At 27.9% G+C, this 24,262-nt stretch overlaps 1 protein-coding gene across 4 annotated transcripts in view; it reads right to left on the bottom strand.

Annotated features, from left to right (window-relative positions):
* The window catches only part of LOC132919331 (uncharacterized), a 121,955-nt gene that overhangs the window by 78,156 nt on the left and 19,537 nt on the right, over nt 1-24,262 (bottom strand). The window contains exon 1 of one of the 4 annotated variants that reach the window (XM_060980861.1): nt 7,917-8,485. The exons of the other annotated variants lie outside the window; for them this stretch is intronic. The gene's annotated coding sequence lies outside the window, so the exon portion shown is untranslated. Of the gene's footprint in view, nt 1-7,916; nt 8,486-24,262 lie in introns of those variants that run through there. 4 annotated transcript variants of the gene reach the window in all.

Genomic DNA, 24,262 nt, shown 5'->3' with positions numbered 1-24,262 from the left:
TTATATTAATAAATATATTTGACGATATGTTAAAAATACTTTATAACTAAACTACTTTTTATATTATTTAATATATATAATATTATAAACTATATCGATCGATGTGACGTCATTAGTTCCGCTGCAGCATTAGCTGTGACGTCAAACCAACATTGAGCGCTGTTGCACCGAAAAGGTCAACCGGTCAAATTCGAAGTATCATAGAAACGAAAAACGTAAGAAAAGGGGAATTTAATTCAAAATAATATTGTGTTGATGCTTATTTGTAATATATAAGTTATAATTTATGTTGAATATTAAATATTAATTTTAATGTTGGACACAATATTGCAATAGTACCTATGAGATTATTAATAATTTACTAGTATAATAATAATAATACACATAATTATACAACGTGTAATATACGGAGGAGTATGATGTATGTATATAACGTGCTTAATGTGCTTGTGGATTAATTTCAATTATAATTTTCAATAAATGATTTTCGGAGTAATTTTTTTTTCAAATATCAAAAATAAATTTAGTTAATTGCTGTACTTATATATTTTATTAAAAGCGTATATAAATGTGTAATAATAGGTAAAAAAATGTTACATAATATGAATAGAAAAGTTTATTTTATATTACTGAGTGCTAAAAATATACTAGTCATGAAGGTTTTACTTTTACATCATGTACCAACATTTTGGCACTGACATTACGGGTGAACTACCGAATTTACGAGGTCTACAAAATTAAAAATTAAATAAATCTAACCTTAAATTAAAAAAATTGTAATGAAGATAATACAAAATAATGTTTTCTTCAAAAAATACACAGAATGCCATTATTTTTATTTTTTAGTTAAAAATAAGTACTTAAATCAAAACAGTTATGCTCTATAAATTATAACATAGATATAAGAACATATCTAAAAAATTAAAAAATAACTTATACGACTCACGTAGACCTAACTAATAATAGTAATTTGTAATATACTAAATAAATGCCATGGATCTTAAAAGAACTTCATACTTTAAAGTATATTATGATAACTATTGATGATATAAGATGACTATTACAGTATAATAACTGTATAATCTATGAAAAAATTATAGGTTGTTTTGTTGGTAGAACATAGTGTAAAATTGACGTAAAACTTTTAAATTAATTAAATTTAAGCTAACAAAAGAGCTGATACAGGAATTAGGTGTGGGCCACTGGGATAGGTGTGATACATTGAAGTTGCAATGATATAAAATATGTGATAAATCGTCAGATTCAAATAACTATTCGGAGTCGAGTAAAAACCACATTAAAATATATTTTTTTTAATACTTCTCTGTATTGTTTGTTTATTTGATAAAGTTAAGAAATTTACTAAGAACAATCTCCTTTTCTAAGAAACGCCTACACACGATTTTCCAAAATTATTTTAACACCGTCATAAGACTTATACATTCTTTGCATTACTCAGAAACAAAAATATAATTTGTAACGATCTAGCCAATATAATGCATACCTATAGATACATATTACTGTCATATTGATTAACTTTCAGTTGACAGTTTTATAAATTAATAACATTTATATATTAAAAACACTAAATAAATAGGTATTGATGTATTATATTTTATTATTTTTAATAAACTTAAAACTAGTTTTTTTAAATTGAAATAAAAATTCTTTATTTTATCAATTATTTAATACTTAGTAAAAAATAAGTATTCCTTTAAAAAAAAATATATTTATTGTGCAATAATAAAACATGCATTATAAAATATAATAAAATAGATTAAATAAGAACAAGTAGCTTATGAAAATTTTGTAAAATTTTGTGAAGATAGGTACTTTTATAATTGTAACTATATAACCTAGGAGTGATATGTTTAATAATCTGTTATTAAATCAATAAAAAAAAATGCATTCTAAAATTTAAAATTATTTTCTTATTCTGGAGTAAATGATAAAAAAAATAAACCTTCACTATTCTGCAGTATAAAGACTATAATTTCATATTTGAATACGTTAAAGCAATGGAAATCATTATATAGCTTTTCTAATTGCATGAATATATTTTTATGAAACATATAAGTACTGGTAGGTTGTAACTTGTATGTACCTATACATTAACCAAGACATTAAATAAACACTTTTACGGGTTATTGGACTTGACATGGTTTTTTATTTTGTATAAATAGCTCTCTGTATGTAGTATTATTTAGTTATTTTTAATTTTCAACAAATGATCTAGAATTTTTAAGTATGACAAAATCGGACGTCCTTGGTCTTAAAAACACTGCGTTACTCCAATTCGGACACATTTATGTAGTTTATTCATATATATATATATATATATATATGTATTTATCGAACATATTGCTCCATCGAGTTATTCAATTATCGGCTGAATGGTTCTTAAATTTTGATTGTACGTTATAGTTTCTCAATTCATTCACGTATATCGCGGCCCGCGGCTGACCGATAATAACCGTTTCAGGACACATTACGCTGATATAATATGCAAACGTTTTGTTTACGTTATTTGGAGTTGGAGCAGGTATTGTAACTAAATATTATAATCGTATATAATATACCTACAAAGACACACATTATTATGCTTCTTGGACCGGCATACGCGTATATTACAATATTACAACGCTTCGGAATGAAACGCAGATAATAATATTATTATTGTGTCGATATGTTATTTGATTTACACGTCATCAAAAATCAGACGTAGGCAAATACAGCACGGTTTCGCTGCGAAGAGAAGCGCGAATGGAAACGTATTAAATACTATTATTTTTGTTCACTGCAATTCCATTGTGATTCGTGACGGACATTCAAAAAAATATCTATGTGAATACTAAATAATACTTGTTACACTGGCTTGTGCGTACGCTTGTTGAATATTTTGGCGAAACTGTTTTTCGTACTTTGCACGTCAATTGTGGCAACAATGGCCATTGGTCACTGTGATACTGTCTATCCTAATACTTATGAATTCAGGTAAACTGTGTTAGGAAATAATTAATAATAATACAAAATATACGAGTATATTAAAATATAAAATAATATATTATATATTATTAATGATTGATATATATATATATATATATATATTTGAGTTTGTTAAGTTTAATTACAATATGTTCTTCACATACTTAAAGCAAGTTATTATATATTGTATTCTAGAATCTTGTTTCTGTCAATGTCAATAAATATTGTTTGTATTTTAATTATTAAACAATAATTCTTAAAATCAACCATTTGGAAAAATAATTGTTTACAGAAGTATATAATTAGCATAGTAAAATATATTTTAAATATTCAAATTCTAAAAGTATTACAGTTTCTACTATCATTAATAATAAGTGATTACTTTATCTAGTTTTGTTCAATAATAACTAATAAGTAGGTTAATATGCATAATAGAACAAATTACAATAAACCTATAATATTATGTATTACGAAACATATGAAAAGTATACATGTACATGCGTCATTCTTTAATTCTATAGTCAAAATTATTTTTTTAAATATTTTATAACACATCATTAAAATTATAAGTTAATAAACCTTAAAAAACACGTTTTTACTACTACACAGAGGAATAAAACTAACATTGTTCTAAGAAATCACTATGAAACTAAGAAAATAAGAAAACATGTGCAACGTCATTATTCATAATCGCCAAGCCTCTTTATGTAACTATAAAATGCACATGATTTTAAATCAAAATGAATATTAGGATATATTTACATAAATGTTGACTGGCGTTCAGGGTCAAGTTCTTCTCGGTGAGATATATACCATAAGTATTTCATTATTATGTAATTCTAAACAACCATTCGTCTTATATTTTAATACATCGGTACATTTACAACACGTGCAGTTCAGCTGATTGCGTTTAAAGCATTTTATGAACTATTATTTTAGTTTAGAAGAGTTCAATTCAACATAGAATAAAAAATATCATTACGTTTACAAATGGAATTGATACTTATAAATCTTTCTCAGGAAACGGAATACGAATGTCCTCTGCGGTTCATTTTATCATATCGACGAGGTCGATATAAGTATGCGACTATAACAAATTGGTATTTATTATCATTGTCACAGCTCTAGAGAGGAACCGTAGTGGAGAGTTTTCATATAAAAAATTCTTCACTGTCTCCATCTTCGTTGTCAACACTTATTGACCTTGCAGTCAGTTGTTACTTGTTAGCATCTTATTTGTTATTTCCTTATGCTTATTAGTCGCCAAAATTCTACCCGCATTAAATTTCTACAAGTAAAAATAGTAACAATAGAATTTGAGCATATATGAGAAATATCTTCATACAAATTATCAACACTTATAACTTATTATTCATATAAATGCCAAGTTCAAGGTCGTAGTTCCGGTCTATCGTTCTTTGTCCAAGTTCACTTTTTTTCTTTATCATTCCCATCATTGGACGTTAATGACGTACCAACATGGCTACATATATAATTTTACATCATCGGATAGCACTAATACCATTGAACAAGGCACATATCGTGCGTGACGAGCTCCCAGAGCTCACCTGGGGAATTGAATATGCATTAGATACTCGGGTTTCCTATAATAGCAAGAGTTTATTTTGTAATTGATAACGGCGATGTTGTAGGCGTTACGTGCCACGATCTTCGATGATGATTAGTCATCAGTATTCAGTAATAGTCCGTTACATCAATACCTATTTAATGGAAACCAAAAATCCATAAAATATTTTAAGTACCTACCATAGACCTTGGTAAATGGTAATACATCAATAATTTTGTAGTTAAATTAAAATATGTGAAAAAAAAACTATTTAAATGTTCATTATGTTGCATATGGCATATAGGTATACGAGTTATATCCACTGCCTTTATATATTTCGATAACTATAAGTATGAAATAATTTTTTTTCAGCAGAAAGTTATGTAATGTATAATATATATAGTAAGAAAAAGATTTAACAGAAATTCACATACCGATTAAAATATAAATAAACTATTCTTTTTTGTTAAGTTTTTACTTTGTGTGATTAATTCGTGTAAATATATCAAAAAATTGTGTTTACTTATTTCGTTTCGAGTTACTGCATATATTAATGCATCATATCGTTAGTACAAAATATTAACATGCTACAACAAGGTCGTTGCATTAAAACAATTTGTTTTATGAAAAAAAAAATATTAACTTAAATGACAAAATAGGTACGTATAATACCTATATTTATTTAATTTAATATACTAATTTAAAACATTGGTTTTTATAAAAAAAAATTTAAATCTATAATAGATTAAATAAAAAATAAATACTAAAAACAAATTTTAAATCTAACAAATTTTTAAGATCTGTATTTTTTCATATTCTTGGGGAGATTTTTATTTCCAATACACATAGCTATGTAATAATATATTAAATAAATATAAAATACGTAATATTTACATAAACAGATTTACATATTTTAATGTTCGCCATAAAATTATTTGAAATCATAATGTGATTTTATGTAGTTATATTACATCCACATTATATATTAAATATTGTGTGAAAACCGTACAATAAATTAAAAATCGTTATACGTAAACAAATTTATGAACTATTTTGAATGGTAGAATTTTTCGAGACTAAACCAGATATAAATTTCAAAAATAGCCGATTACTAGTGACCCAATTAGAATAAGGTTTGCAATGGCTTCGATGTGCCCACATTTTCTTCAAAGTACCGACAACAGACCTACTCTTGGCCTTGACCGTGCGTGCAACAAACGATAATAATATGTACATACTCGAATAAATACTAGGTATGTATATTGTATAACATCGTGAGAAGAAAATACACTCGAAGATTTATAACACATCAAATATTGAAATGGGATTTGTTAGCTAATTTTAATATTTAACAGAACCTACAATTTCTATATTTTGTTTTAGTCATAAGCATTTAATTATTGTATAGATACTACTGATTAAGAGATAACCCACAATTATCTGAACCACGTATTCAATTTCGATAATGGGTGTCCCATGATAATATAACATTACCAAAAATATTGATATTTTGTAGTACCTTACATTAATGTATCGGTAACATTTTTTTTTAACTTCTACATATTTTTAGTATTACATTCCAATTAATTGTTTTTTTTGTTTACCATCAATAAAATAATAATTCAAAAGTTTTTTTATTTATACAAAGACAGTATACACTAACTTATACATTGTTGTATTTTTTAAATACAATAGGCATTATAATATATGTCTATATTTTAAATTGTTCATAGAAAAACATAATAAAATAATAAATATAAAATGATAGTCAAAAAATTTATTATTAAAATGACTATGATATTCAATGACACAAAATAAACATTAAATAAAAAAATCATAGGCTAACATAATATATTAAATCAATACTTTCAATAAAAATTGTTTTTCAAAAACTTAATTTGTAAACACAAAATATACGTTCTTAATTTTAATTCTTATTAAAAAAATATCTTCCATATAGGTACATGTACTTGTTTAGTGCGACTTAGAAAAACCAACTGATTTATCTAGAGAAGCCTATATCTATAGTGAGGCAAAATAATTCTAACATATTTTTAATTATAGAAAATTCTGACAAGCTACTTGTAATCTTATTTTTTTTCGTATTATTTTTTTCAATAATTATATTAACTGTAGTTATTAGTTACCTAGAGGTTTTAAAAATTATCAGAAGGTTAAGTTAGTCTTAACTCTTAAGCATTTAACCCTTAAGATAAAATATTTATAAAATTAATATTTACTAATAATATTTTATATAAGCACGTTGTTGACAAATTAATTTTAAAAAAACAAGTCATTATAATCAACATAAAATCATAGAACGAATTTTATAATTAAAATGTATTGTTTTTCGCATAATAAATTAGTAAAATATAATGTGTTCTATAAATAATATCGTATTTGTTTTACTTATTGCCAACATGTGCCTATGCGTATTATATCAAATCGTTGTTTGAGAAACTTCTTATCAAAACTTTAATAACCATTTAACCATTATTTCAACAATAATGAAAGTTGAACTCAACGAATAAAATAAAAATCTGCACCAAAAAGGAAAACAATATTAGTGCCTATGCGTGATAAATGTAAATATTGATATAAGAAAAACTATGCAGCGTTAAAATGGGTGTCTATAATCTTTTCCAAGCACGTGCTATAGGTATACGTCGATAGTCTTTCCCAACTAATAAAAAAAAAGCATAAAAGTCAACCGTGTCCAGAATATAAATAATGGAACTGGTTGAACTTTGACGGTAAAGTTAAACAATTCGACGTAATGAAATTACGTGCACACATTTCCAAAAAAAACGGCAAAGGCATATTATACCGATTGTCAGTATTGATTTTTCTCGTACAGTGTATAAATGTACTTATTTTATCAATTTAGTTGAATATCTTATATATAGATACATACATAACCTATATGACTATATAGTAGATATATATTACTACGTTAATATATACGGCAGTGGCGCGCTGAACAATTTTTAAACTTGAAACAAGACAAACAAATCGAGGATTCTCACCTACCAAAAAACATGGATTCTATATGTGTCCTATTAATAATTTTTTTTACAGCAAAAAACTAAATATAATTTAACAATAGTTAAATTTTATTATTTATTTTTAACATTTATCGCACCTCGCCCGTGTTAGGCGAATGCCTCAGAAAAAAACATTTTTCGTCGCGCCACTGTACCTACATGACAATACATTGTGCGTGCAGTGGGTAGTTATACAATATTTTTCAGTTGGCAAGGATGTATAATACCTATACTTAAATGCATAACGAAACGCATACAATATATCAAAACGCCGTGTACGTGTATAGATCACGTAAACGGTATTTATAATATATCCTTACCGTTTGAAATGAGATCGATTTTTGACGTGCGAATGGAACGATGGTTGATATCTAATCAGCATCGTTTGGCTTATGGACGTTGGAGAACTCGCGCATTCACACACGCACGGCGAATAGAGAGACAAACGCGCAGTATAATATTAGTATTCGGAAACGGAGTTGACGACAAAAACGAAAAACGAATACCCGAAAGGAAAAAAATTTAACCGTAACCCGAATATATGGTATAACAATTAATAATAATAATAATGATAACAACAACAACAATAACGTGTTCAGACGTACGGTCCCGAGCGACTCCCGCTCAAAATGTCGTCGTCGTCGCCGCGGAATATCGTAACGAAAAAGAAAAAAAAATTGTTGTCGTACGCGCGCACGACAGGTATGTACATAGTAATTTATTATTGTGATGATAACGTGCGCGTATTTAGCGGGACGTGTGTTGTAGTTATACTGTCGTAGTGTTTCAGGAGTACGACTACGTATCTCGTGTGTACAATAATAATATTGTAATATGCGCGCGAGACCACAGACAACACTCCACGACCACGGCGGTAACGCGTGTGCTCTTCTTCGCGGCGCGGTAGCGACGACGGCGTCGGCGGCAGCGGCGGAGGCGGCCGACGATTATGTTGTTACATTATTAGCGGGTGGCGGAGGAGGCAGCGGCGGCGGCGGCGGCGGCGGTGTGTACCTATGCACAGCACATAATAATATTATGTATTTGGTGTATATTTTATTATATTATAATATTGGATTAGGCATGAGTATTATTGCGCGTGTGGCGTGTTTTCTTGTTGGTTTCTTCTTCGACTTGTCCTGTTCTTGTAATTTTTTTTTTTTAATCTTTCGGTTATCGCGGACACTGCGCGCGGCGGCGTTCGTGCGACGGTCTATATATCTTACCAATAATACCGGCTTCGGATTTATCGCGCGTGCGACACCTGACGGAGGCACTCGAACAACGGCTACGACGGCGACTATGCGGCGGTGACGGCGATTATTAACCTTAAAGCTCCTAAACTCCTCCCCCTCCTCCTTCTCCACAACGCCTCCGCCTTAAACTATCATCCTATACAATACGCGGCTATGATATTATGATAACTCGTTGTTTTCTGTCTATATAACTACAGCACGTCAGCACATGGTCCAATGACGGTCAGCGAGATAAGACCACGATTGAAGCGTTTATACAGCGAAACCTCTCTATAACGGACACCGTAGGGGAAATTAAAACGTGTCCGCTTTTATTCAGAGAAATTCGTGTCTTTAGAAGTGGACACAATTTTCGCTGTATTCTAATAAATGCATTACATGTCGTGCATCGCGTCGCGGGCTCGTCGTACAACTGCAATGCCGCGCGGCGCAGTCCCTGTCCGACGATAATATTATAATAATATATTAATCCTACGCGATAACGTGCTGCGGCTGGCGCGATAATATGCAACGTTATGTAATCCGAGCACGTGATATCCGACTGTCTGAAACCCCGTTGTCGGACAGATAATCGCGTATTCGCGTCCGCGTGTAGGACGGAACGGTGCACGCACGGACGGTCCCCTCCGACGGCCGTGATCTGACGTTCCCCACCTGAAAGTTTTGCACGCGATTAGGATTTTCCCACTTCCGTGTTGTTTTTTTTGCACAACACGCGTTTTTCGTTCTTGTATGTATAATGTCCGAGTCCCTACGTAGGTACAGTACACATTATTTTAATATCATAACATACTATACCTATATATAATATGTATATGCTATCTATTATACCAATAATATGTGGCTGCTGCATTGTAGTACACGAGTAGTGCAGTATATAGGTTCGTACATATACTGTGGAACCACGCACTACTTATTAGTGTTGACTGGTAGCTATGCTAATGCTGGTAACGCGCAACGTATGTTATCCGTTACGTTTTGAGTAACGTGATCGTGCAATTATTTGTACAATATACAACTACAGTTACAAAGTACCTATACCTATTTAAAACGAATAATATTGTATTAAATAATGCAACATAGGTAACTTCATAAAATAATTGTAGGTATTGTAATTTTAATGTTAGGTATACAAATATATAAACTGGAATATGCTCATCAAATTATTTTGATTTTAAATTCATTGTCCTTGAAAATAAAAAAATAGTTATTTCGATAGATATACTTGTAGCAGACAATATTCCAAATAAAATATATTTTCGAAAAAAAGCTCGTATTGAATTGTTAATTAATGCGCAGTACCTATATAAACTTTTTAGCTTCCTCGACAGCTATGTCATTGTGACAATGTTACATAGGTACGTATATATAATCACTTTAAATACTACCAGTTACCACATTCCAGCTATATAAGTGTACTACGATTAAGCTTACCACGTTATTTATATCGTTAGTTTTTGTAAACAACTAATTGTGTATGAAATAACGCAAAAGTAACGTCATTACTTTTCTTATTTTGTAACGACTTTATGAGTAACTTAACCAAAATACCGTTTAAAAAGTAACTATACTCTAACACGTCATATCCGTACACTCGACTCTGCTAACCGTCGCCTAGTGTAATGGAAATCGCGTACCTACTTGTATATAATATTACATACGAATCATACGATTGAGTACGATATAGTATAGGCAATCAACAAGTGTACAAGCAGTGTGCCAATGTGCGCGGATTATTCGCATCGCATAATATATAAAATCTGTATGGTATATCGTATATGTATATCTACTCCTAAATTATAATGTAATTTGTAAACACATGTATATATACTTTAAGTACGTTGTACCTATAAACCGTGTTTCCGCATGTTGCCTTTTGTTCTGCATTCGATTTATGTCGTATATACTCGCGCGCGCGTATGTGTGTTTATGTTTGTGTGTATACCTCCGAATAGGTACACAATTTTGCGGTAAATAGGTAGGTACGTCAAAATTACTCCGTATGTGTAGCATTACGAGTGTACGTATTTTTTAATTTATAAAATCCAGATTATTTCGTGCTATTTACCATGCAGTCGAATTTAAAAGTTATATCTGACTATAATACGAGTAGATAAGAGAGAGATTTCCTAAACAAAAAACTATTTGTTTTGTGTTGAAATGTATCATAGGTATTATATTGTTGATATTAAATCGTTGCCACAATTGTTGCGTTTATCCGCACCTATCGCCTAAATATTAATGTATATATAATATAATCGTATGAAAAATGTTTTCAATAGGTATATAGTAATAATACAATTAATAGAAGTATGACTTATACGAATTTATGTATCCGAGATACAATACAATACAGTAAATTATTGTCAAGATTATTTATATTTCTGGTAATATCAGATTTTATATTAATCTCAGAAAATGAGAACACGTACTTAATTTCACTAGAAATATAAAAAAATACATTTATATTTTGTAAACACATTGACTCATATAAAAATAGTTGCAACTATACGAATACTGTAGAATGTAGATAGGTAAGTTCTTCTTCCTATATTGGTTATAATAAGAATAGTAAAAACTGATTGAATTTGTACATTTATTCTTGAAAACGTTTAAACTTGAACAAATCGTATGTCTATTATAGTTCCTGTGTTTTTTTTTTTGTTCAGTCATCGATTCAGAATCTATGTATCATAAAACCTACACTATTTAAACATCAAGGATTTATTATTTATATAGGTATTAGAGAATAATATTTTTAATAAAAGTTAAAAAGTAATAAATTTAAATTATTTTTATTCACTTAGAATTTTTATGACCCGTGAAAAATTTTCAGATTCCTAATTTGGCCCTTAAAAAATATTAATTGGTGACCTCTGATATAAATGAATACTTATATATTGTTTAAATTGTATTACTTATAAATTTATATATAATTTTTAAATTCTAAAAATAACTAGTAATTTTAAATAACAGTTAAGTTTAATATTGTTTAAGATTATAATATTTAAAATAATAATAATAATAATAAACGTATACTTACATATACAACAATGATATTATAATTGTTATATTTTTTATGCTGAATGAAATTTAATATAAATAATTACGATGAAAATATTAATTTGTTTTGATTGCACAGAAAAATTTGTACTTATTAATAGGTTTCTTATCAAACAGGTAAAATTAATTTTTTATAGGTATTAAACAAAAAAATAAAATTATACATGTAATATTAAAAAAATTACATGAGCAGATTTTTAATACTTGTATAGTCTCACAAACGGCCATATTCCGTGTAATAAAATAACCACGAGTGGTTTTCTGTAATAATAATGTTATTATATTATAATAAAGCTAAGTATATTGTACCTACGTTAATCATTTAATAGATATACACAATACACACATATTTGCGAGTAATTTACTTGTAACACACTCCCATGGTTTTATTAAGCTGCAAACCCTAAATTTACATTTACTTTTTAAATAGTCAACAAGGTTATAAACAAGACTTGTCTACGCGCATTAAATAATATTTATTTGTTTTTCCTTGTCAATTGTAAAATATATTTATTATATATTTATTTAATACCATATATATATATAATATATATGATATTTTTCATTGATGTTTATTATTCATAAGAATAAAACATAATATGTTTACAATAGTATAAGCCATTCAATTACGTTTTAATTAATAATGTTATATAGGTACTTGCAATACTTAATATGAAATAATTGAAATTAAATATTTACTAAGTTAGATATAATATAATGTTTAAACAACTTTAAATGTAAAAAAAAGTCTATTGTATTATAAACATAATTTTATTAAGACCAAAGAGATTTTAAAACAATAATTTGTCGTGGAGTTTACGGAAAAAATTTCGTGGAAACTGTTTTAAAATTACAATAACCCAAGCTTATAAATTAATGTTCAATATTATTACAATAAAAACTAAACAATTTAAAACACTAAAAATTTAATCATGATTATGGTGTTATACTACAAAATTCTGAACAAAAAAATATAGGTAACCCTCATATTATAGTGGAAAAAATGCATTACGTTTATAATCATAAATACATAATATGTAATATGTATAAATGTATAATATATACATAATATACATATCCCCAAAAGACCCATTAGGTATTTACATGTAACTTTGTTGTTGAAATATGTACGCTGTATAATGAGATAACCTTCGAAATTTGAGGTAAATGTATTGTTTTAGATTCAAGAGGAACAAGGGAGCTATTGGCTTTACAATAATAAGTTATTAATATTTTTCAGAAACACTTTTTTTGTTGGTAAAAAACTATAAAAGTTTTGTGTTGGGATATTCAGTCAATCGAATTATTAATATATAGACGTTATTATGGAATTTTGGAAAATATGTTAAAATTTTCAGTTTTTTTTAAACATTTTGAATGATTTTTATAGTTATAATGATAACAGTCAAATTATTCATAGATGATAGATTTATTATGTATATTTCTAAAATTAGGTTTCAGATTTTTACCTAAAATCGTTTTTATCGACTGATATAATCGTTACGTCCATATAAAAATTATTATGCAACGTTATCCTGTATTATGGAGACAAGTAGGGAGCGAGACCAACTATGATAGACTAAGCATCATTCTTCAGACAGGACAATATTTTTTAAATTTAAATTTTCAATCTGTTTAGACAATGAACACATTTTGACAATACGCTTGTTGGTAGTTTAATAATAAAATTTATAATATTTTTATTATTTTATTGTTAGTATATGTATAGTCTTATAGGGTCTTATTTGGCGTGTTCCTATAAACACTAATTACACTTAACTGCAGTCAAACACAGATATGACTAAAAATTGTCATGCTTTCAAATTAGTAGGTACTACAAAAATGATTAAAAAGAACATTCACAATAATATTATAATGTATACATTTTGCCATTTCAGTGAACCTATTATTTACGGACCAGGTGTTATAATCCGATATTACTTAAAATGTAGATTTATTTGTATAGATTATTGAAAAAAACAGAAAATATAAAAAAAAAAAAAACAAAATATAATTATTATAAAATACTTCTTATTTATACATAAACCGTTGTACAATTTTAAATTATTCTGTCTTTATACATTGTTTCGTAACGATGATGAGATGACGTCAAAGAATTTATATTTTTTCCATCAATTAACTTGTAACTATGTTTTCCTGTGATCATTTTATTTATGATAAATTATAAATGTAATGATTAATGACGTATCATATAAAATTATTTTATTTTCAAACCAAACGATATAAAATCAATAAACGATTTTAATGAATTAATTACAAAAATAATTTTAGTTAAATAAGATTAACGAGTATAAAGGCTTATAAGCATATAATATGTATATATTTTGACGCAATACAAATATACAATATTTTTTTACACCTTTATCAAAGTATTTTCTAAATTAATTTTTTATAGCTATCAAATTCAGTAGAGTAGTAAGATATGTCGAAATTAAAGTAAGGTTGAGACTTTGAGAGTTTGAGACACCCTTTCTTATTTTAAATTACCTAACCATCGTATAAAATATTAATAACAACTATACACTCACAGAACCACAAAATAAATTTTATTTTAATACAATAGGAGTTCCATAGATAATAGTGTATAATAATTGATTATAAAGATTTTAGCAAAAATATTATGTTGTTACTAAAATTATTACGCACACAAGTCACGGAAAGATTTTAAACGATAACTGCAGATAACGAACATGTAAAAATAAATAAAGTACGATTTTATATAGCACAAACAACTTAAAGGTCAAAGGTACGCGAACAGTTTTGTTTTTTTTCAACAAAAAGTGCGAACAACGCGTAAGAATCGTAAGATCAACGCTTGTCGTTACTATAATACACATCATATTATATAAATATTATATACAAATACAAGTAATAATATTTTAAAATGGTGGCAGTGCATGTAGGTATGTTATAATATCATTGTCACCAACACGATAATCGTATGTAACATATATTATATTTCATAATATTATTATTTATTAAATCATCTCACATTAATTATTGAGAAAAGTACGTGACGGCGGCGGCCGAAAGTCACATGTTTTGTAACCACCGCGATAACATCGTACGACGTTCGATTCAAAAACTCTTTTCTCGACACCACCCGCGCGCGTGAAATAATTTGGCGGATGTAATGTATAAAGGTAAACATTTTTCGCAAAGTGGGTTACCGTGTATTATCGGGTAAAAGTGCTTTCACGATACGCCCACAATGACGCCCGTCGTTAGCCTTTTACAAACCGCACGGTCGATAAGCGTCTAATGTAAAAAAAAAAAAAAGTAAAAAGAGTAAAGAGCGTACATTGTAGACGCGCACACACACATACACACAATATAAATATATATATTTATATATGTATAATATCGTGTATTATATATCTATACACCTGTCAAAATCCAAAAGGTTAAAGGCTTTAAAACGGAGAAACGACCCCCCACGACACCTCTCCAATTCCCAAAAGCTATGTATTATAATTCATGCGCCAGTCTCCAGTTTTGTCCTCATTACGCCTGGTATACATATATATATATATAGGACGTAGTGACAAACAATCTTTGGCCGCGTGCATTAAACTACTTACTATACCTAAATAGTTATATTATATTATATCATAATATATTATACAGAGAAAAGTTTTTTCCGCCAACTACGGTGACTGTTTATATATAGGTATAGTAGCGGGCTTATTCGCGGGCACCGGTAAACTACTAGATTAACGACCGACAAACTTGCAGACAGGCAGGGACAAAAAAGCATTCTTTAAATGATGGATAATACTAAATTATTTAAATACATTATATATAATGGCTTTTAAAATTTGTAAAATAATTGTTTAGGTTTATTTTTAAACATAAATGGTTATATCATATTATAATTTATAATAATCGTATAATAATAGTATATAAATGATACAATATTATTTAGAATTGTTCATATGATTTTTCAACATTAGAATATCAGATGCTGCAGAAAATTATAATTAAATTAATTCAAAACATTCATTATTTGACTATATTACACAATATATTAAATAATTATAGACTCTGCGTGAAGACTCTGGTCATAATGTATTCGTCTATGTACAAAGATGATATTCAAGCTTGAGTATTAATGCTTAATTTTACGCCACCAACTCCAAAATTTGGTCATTATGCCATTACCATCGTACTTTATACTATACTTACTTATTCATTTATCATTTAATTAGTATTATATTTATTTATTATTTAAAACTTATTGGAAATTAGATTAAATACGCAAAGTTAAATGTAATAACATAGTATTAATTAAACATGTCAACTTGTAAAATGTGTATTAGACTTCTCTTATCATAAGCATTGTTTATAAGGTATAGGTATCAACATATTACATATTATATATTATTTTGTAATATTAAATTAAATGTTTTGATATTTCTTAAATAAAAAATATATAAAACTATTTTATTAGGTGATTATTTTATTTTGTTTTGTATATTTAAGACGACGGTTAAATCAAAATTTCGTGGAATTTGCTTTTACCCCGGAACCTACATAAGGTTATTTTTGGGCGTTACCATTTTCCGCCAAAATTGACCTTTCCGTTTATCGTCATTATAATAATGTATATTTCTGTTTTCTGCCACCACAAATTTCAGTTTTTAGATTTTGGTGATCCTTATTGAAAGAATTGAATTATATAGACCACATAAATAATATGTTCAAAATTATGCCTTTTTTATTAGGTAATAAAATAGAGGAAAGATTATACGTCTGTAATATATGCGACGACAACTGATAATTGTCTATTAAGATAGTGTTGTTATGATTTCATCTTTTATCGATTTTATGCGACACCTATTCCATTTTAGTTTGTGAGAAATAGGTTAATTCTGCACAATAGGAAATATAATTGTTAAAAGTAATCATGGTATTAATCATTTTTAAATAATTTTAAATTTTAAATTGGTTCGTTTAATAATAAAGTACGTATATATGTTATTGTAGCGTGCAACTAAAAGCTGCTTAGCAAAAATTTACACAAATTAAAATAATACAATTTATATTAATACAAATACGCCACAGCATAATCATGATAAATATTTCAGCCAAACATAGAAAAAATAAGTGATAAATCATAAATACATGTTTCATCCTATAAAACTTTGAGAACTTGCATCTTCAGAACTTACATACACAGCATATACCCAACATGAGTTATTTTATGCATCGGTCCATAAAAAAATAGTGTTTAATGGAGCAATTTAAAAATAGATAAATATTACTATGATATACGTAGGTACGTACCGTACGTTTAACAAATACTTAGTGAATTATAAAAAATATTAAAATAACTGTTTATAATAAAGTACAATTTTAAATAATTTTAAAATTCAGAATTTTAATTTTCGATTCAATTTTACATAACTAACCGACAAAATTTTGAATTTTTTACTTGAGAGTTTTATTTAAAAAAATGTTTTAAAAAAAAAAAAGTTATTTTGAAAATCATTACAATTTCCAATAACTCATAATAAGGGATTGTCAAAAGCTAAACAATGAAATTTGCGAAGGAGGAAAATGGAAATATATATATTATCATACTGACAATAAACGGAAATGTTGATTTTGGCGGAAAAGTAGATCTCCATTATTTTATATAAACCAAGATATTGTCGCACTGCACTGCAAAACGCAAGTATATAATAATTATATGCTCGAGCCCATATGGCCATAACGCGAATACAGTTTGATATACAAAATCCTTATGACGAACGACGAATATGAAGACAATATAACTTTATTTCGACCATTTTATTGAGACTGATCTAAAAATAATAAAAATATCATGATTACCCATTCGTGAATATCGTATTATGGCATATAATATATGTGGTACGGTTGCCAGAGGTTACCGCGTGGTACATTTTGTTCGCAACAGTCATATCACACTACCATTATATGTATACATATATAATATATATATATATATATATATCTCATTATATTATCAGCGACGAGTTATATTTTTTTAGGTATATATAGCTACTCAGCAGATGGCTACTCGAAAACGCGCTTAGTGGTTACTGCAGAATTCGAAATTCGCCGCCGGAATGTTGTCGCAATGCACTGCACCACTAAACGTACATCAATAGTCCAGGTCTATATATTACATTAAAATATATGTATTATATTATATGTTGTCATTCACGTCATGTTTCCTACGACGCTATTTAGGATTTCTACTTATAAATTAATTATAAATATCATAATAAGTATACCTACACACTTATGTACCTACCTATATTTTGTTTTATTCGCCATCGCCTAAAAATTGTTACAAGGACGCAGAATCCCGCACAAAACTTAACCTACCGTGATTTAAGTATTCGAAGGAAATGTTCACAGTGTCCTGCGGGTATTTTAATTACTTTCAATGGTAAGTTCATGATGAAATATCTATTTAAAAAAAAAATTGACAAGAACGAAATAAACAATAACAGAAGTGTATTTAATGTTTAGATCATTTCGTGTTACAAAAAACGAAATCTATTGAAATTTTTTTGTTTTTAAATCTATATATTAATTATTAATTATTTTTTTCGATTTAAATTATAACTTTAATAGCGACGCGCGATCAGATCTTTCCGCGGCCTTTTTATCCAACTATATTTTGACGCCACTGCGATCCCATATGCACATGACATACCTACATATTATTATTATTTTATTATTGACTTCGCTGACGAACGGTCAATAATAATATAATATACTAATATATATTAATTTTAATAATATTGTTATATAAGATGCCGTCGTTCGCGAGCCATCGATACACAACAATGAAATCTTTTATACGGCGATTAATCGACGAAAGAATATTACAAAAGTATACGATTCCGTTAGGTGTAGGTACAAAATATAAAATACGTAATAAATATGATAATAATAATAAAAAATGGTATTATTACATACGGTCGGATGTAATAATAGGTAGGTATATGTTTATATATTTTTTATACCTATATGGGACAATGATGCGTTGAACGCGCGATATTGCGGCCGTACCCGTCGCGTCCGAGAGTTCAAGGGCGCGCGTGCAAACACACACACACAAACACACACACACACGCCCAGAGACATTGTTCGCGCTCGTTGTCGACGAACGATTTTCGTATGGAGGCGACGGCGGCGCGCGGCGGTATAAATGGCGAGCCCCTGTGCGCGCGGACACTGCCGGTGATGCCGGAGCACCCACCGGTGCGTCTCCGCCGCCGCGCCACTGATGTTTCTGCGAATATCACCAAGTCATCGTCGTGCCCAAAATAATATTATTATGATACTATTATTATTGTAATAACAATATTAATGTACTAGTCGTACACCATCGCCGTCATCGTTATCACGCGATATAAATTGCGCAGCGAACGTAACGCCCCGCGGGTCGCATGCCCGCATGACTCGTTGTGACGTCAAAGCCTCCTTCCCACCGTCACGACAAGCCGTCGTCCGGCCGGCCACGCGTGACGAGCGGGGTTGGCCGCGGCGGTCAGACCGTCTGACCGTGTGGTGCTGGCCAATGGAAATCGGGTGCCGCCGCCGATGAACACGGACAACGCGTGTGTGCGAAATGCATTTTATGCTTTCTTGCAGAGCGCGCGAATCAAACCGGTGGCCGCAGCGACGGCATCCGGGGCGTGGGGGAGCGCTGCTTCGGGCACGTTCGCAGAAAGCGACCGGACCCCGTGCCGACTAACTGTTTATGTATTGCTTTTTTTCGCCACGCGATTCCCGGTCCCCAACCCACCGCCGCCGGTATACAAACAGCCTCCATTACAGTTTTTTTTAAGACGCAGTATATCCAAGTAACTACCGTAGCTGTAGGCGACCAGCTCATTTTCTGTTTCAAAACACATTTTTTGTAAAGCTTCGTTGTATGCATTAAAATATACGAATGGTTAGGTTTTAAAGTGACAGCCGCAATTAGCATTTTTTTTCTTTTTTATCCACCAACCGCCTTTGTTTACAAAAAGATGTTTTTTTTTTATTACTATAGGCACCTTTTATTATTATTATTATTCGTGAATTGTAAAGTCCGTCAAGAGTGTAAAAAATGTGTGTGGAATAATTTAGTCGATGTCATTTGGGATAAATAAATGTAAAATTTGACCTATTTCTCAAGTGTTGAATGCGTCGATGGACCAATATTTGCTTAGATGTGTACTTAATAATATGCTTTAGCATAGTGGTTACTGGTTACAATGTTTGCAGTATGTTTTACATGAAATATTAAAGTGTAAATAGTGTTTTAAATTGCAATTGTTTTAGCATTGATTTTTTTTAATATTTAGCCATTTAGGTATATATTTACTCGTATTGGTACCTACTTAATTAAAAGCAATCCCTAAAATTGTGTGTAGTACGAAAAGTGAAGTGTGTAGTACAAAATTTAAAAGTGTGTTATTCAAATTATATTTTTATAATAATAGGTTAAAGGTTTAATTTTATAGCTTCACATTTTAATGGTTTTTACTTTTCAGTCAATCTAAATTTTAATAACTATCTATATTCTATATAGTATATTCTACGAACACACACACACTACACATAGTAAACAATATCTTGTGTTACTTATTGGTTATTATTATTTATTGTTATTGAGAGTAGCTATTTTTATTTTTATCAGCTTGGTCGATAGTGAACCTCGAGAAGAAGTTTTTTTATCACTAGAAACCATTAAAAACTCACTTTATATTCGATTTAATATGGTTACTGTCAATAATTTCAATCCACAACCAGCTGTATCAGTATAGTTAAATAAAAAAGATAGAAATACCAAAAAACATACTAAGGACACACAACAAAAGTACTATGAAGGTGTTTTTTCCGAAGCTAAACGTCAAAGAAACCAAAATATATCAGAAGTTAATACTACTCGTATAATGTTTTAATAAAGTTAATATTTAAAAATATTTGTTTTTGAAAATACTTTTATTTTGGTAAAATTTTACTATACTATTTTAAGGCCATTATTTTAAAACTAAAAGGTTAATAATATATTTAAGTAAATTAAAATCAATTTGTTTTGAGTAAATTAATAATTATTTTATTCACAGCAATGAAATAATATATTTAATATTTATATACATATTATATTGTTATTTAAATTATATTAAGTGTTATTGGTTGAAGAAAGAAGTCCATAAGCATACGAGTATGTGTTAGTTTTTTGAACATTGATTTTTTTTATTTAGATTTGGGACTATGTGTGTAGTACGAAAATTTGAATATTTTAGGGGCTGTTTAAAAGTATGAAATTACGAAACTGTTATAGCGAGTGTTAAATTAGTAAAAAATTAGTATTTCAAATGATTTAGGTCTTAATTTTAAATCAATAATTAAAAAATGGTATGAAATGTTAGTGTAATGTAAATATCTTATGTTTTACCTATTTTTTAAAATAAATACCAATTGACTACATTAAAATACATACATACATTTAAATTATTAGAGGATAGATAGATAGATTATATTTAGCCTGGGTACGTAAAATTATAATTTGTTATTATCCTAATATCCTGGACATAATTTTTATTAATAAAGCATTATTTTTAAAAATTAGTCAGATTATTCCGCTCTTTAGTATTTATTTAGCTTACTATTAAGCCGAATTAATTTTGCTAAAAAATGTTCTAATAATAAGGGCTGCATGTGAAATGACAACTAAAGAACATATTAATTGAGGAAACAATTAATTATTATTATTAAGACCCCTCCCCTTTATAGGTGTTACACATTTTGACTATAATGGTTCTAATAAAAACAACATTTTCTTTCTCATTTATGATTTATGTCAACTACAATATAGTAAATGACATAGATTTAGCCGATTTAGGACTGTCTAAACTTTTATTATAAATATAGATATACTTAAACTATGATTCGACATTCAACTAATTTAAATCAGTATAGTTGTTAAAGTTAAAGGATTATTAAAGTTAGGAATCAACCAGGACAATTTAAAAATTGTATTTTTTTTTTTTATATTATATATTATATATAATACAAAAAAACTATACATGAATTTGTGTTTTGTATGATTGTTTTTTATTAACTCATCAAACAAATTTTATTGTTTATTATAGTAAATTAAAATATAGATAAAATAATTAGTTAATGTCTAAAATAATAATATTTTTTTACGGGTAGATCTTATGAATTGATTTACTTAAATAACGTGTACACTGTACACTGCATTTAAAAGTCAAAATTAAGAATTTTTTTTAATTATTATTACTACTAACTCTTTCGTTAAGAAAACTATTACATCTGATATACGACCCTGATGTCTATGTATAATTACACTACAACGACAATGTAAAACATTTAATTAATTGTTAATTATTATGTTGCTTATATGTTTAAAATTGTTTTTTTCATTTTTTATAAATCAGTGCTCGGATGTTAATGAAATTCATATACACACAAAAAAATAATAAAAATATTTATTGTTAGAAGAGTCGAAGTCATTAATAAAAAAAATAAAATACATATTATTGAATATTTTATACTATAGATAATTCTAAAAATTTTAAATATTTCTATCTAAATTTAAAGTTTTTGATCTAATATACACGTATTTGCTTCAATTAAAATAACTATAAACACTTATAGGTAATTTTATCATAATTCTTAATACATATTTTAATATGAACAATTTAATTGTTTTTCAAAAATAATATCCTAAAAATGTTGGATGTTCTAAATAAAATATAATATAATTCTAAAAGAACTTCCTCATTTGGATTCCCAATTTAAAATCTCATATTATACCTTTTATATTTTATAAAATTAATTTGTTACTTATTGTACTATTATTATTATTTTATTATTTAAATTTATAAATTAAATGTTATAGGTACAAAAATTATAATACATAATATAGTATGTTTATTTCCAAAGCTTCAAAGTTAAAATTTGTAGAATATCAAGTTTTAATTAAAAAATTATTAAAAATGTAACTAATAGTAAATATTTTAATATAAACAACTTTAGAAACTCGTAATAATAATAACTGTAGTTCAGTTTTTGAGCCCAAATAGTGTTAATACTTAATACTTATACAGTCATACCAAATACATGTAAAATTAGTCAGTAATAAATGTCTGTATAATTAACAATTAAAATCATTAGCAGTCCGAACATAATTTGTCCACATAGCGTGTATCTACTTTTAGCCTTGAGCCGTCTTTTTCACCAACAAATAAACCATTGTTTCCCATTTTTTTTTTCAATTTTTTGCTAAAAAAACAAATAATAGGCAAATAAAATAATATATGTTTTGCGAGACTCAGGAAACGATGCAAATAATCGTTCCAGACATTGCGCATCGGCTGTTATTCAAGGTAAATGTCAGATTTCGTAATTTCAATTTTTTTTTTTAATATTTTGATTAAAAATTTTTTCCGATAGTTTTTTAGCAGTGAAAGTTAATAATAGGGTATGTATAGTTAATTGAATAAATTTATGTTTACATTTGTAAAAATAGGAAAATTATCGACAGTTTTCAAAAATCTGAAAATTTAACATTAATAATATTAATGTTTTTTGATTGTTTTTCTACTGTATAATAAAACATAAGTTTCAAATATGTAATTACAATAATAATAATAATCAGTTTATTGTTGACCTAAGGTGAATAAAATAATTATCAGTTCTAAAAATTCTGATAATTTAATATTGTATACTTTCTGTGTGCACTTCTTATCATTCTGGAATCATTAAAGCTAATACTATGTTCAGAATCTTACATTTTTTTATATGACAATATGTTTATAATATTATTTAAATATTCTTAAATATTTTGAAGAAATATAAAATCAGAGCAATAAAAAAAGGTATATAATATAGCAAATATTGAACCAAGTAGTTATAAAACTATAAATAAATTTAAAATTTAGTCATGATAATATGTTAATGCTAGTGATAATTTATATTTTAAAAATGTTGGTATGAATAGTGTATGTAATGTACTAATGTTAAATATATGAAAAATTTAAAAAGGAACAAATATATAGATATTATATTATTATGTATGTATTACGTTTTTTCCATGTAAATATTTACATTTGGTTAATTAATAATAACACATTGCATGCAGGACATAGCATTAACAATAAGTCTAAATAAAAATGCAGAAAAATTAACGTTCAAGTAACCTTAATAATTGTGTATGAATATTTTCCTACTAATCATTAAATAATAAAAATAAACATACTTTATTACTACTTAGTACTTATGCCATATTATCTTATATTTTTTTTATTAATTATAAAAGACCTCGTTTT

Source organism: Rhopalosiphum padi, chromosome 2 (assembly GCF_020882245.1).
Source record: "Rhopalosiphum padi isolate XX-2018 chromosome 2, ASM2088224v1, whole genome shotgun sequence".
Taxonomy (NCBI): Eukaryota; Metazoa; Arthropoda; class Insecta; order Hemiptera; family Aphididae; genus Rhopalosiphum; species Rhopalosiphum padi.
This window is presented reverse-complemented; position numbering and strand designations above follow the sequence as displayed.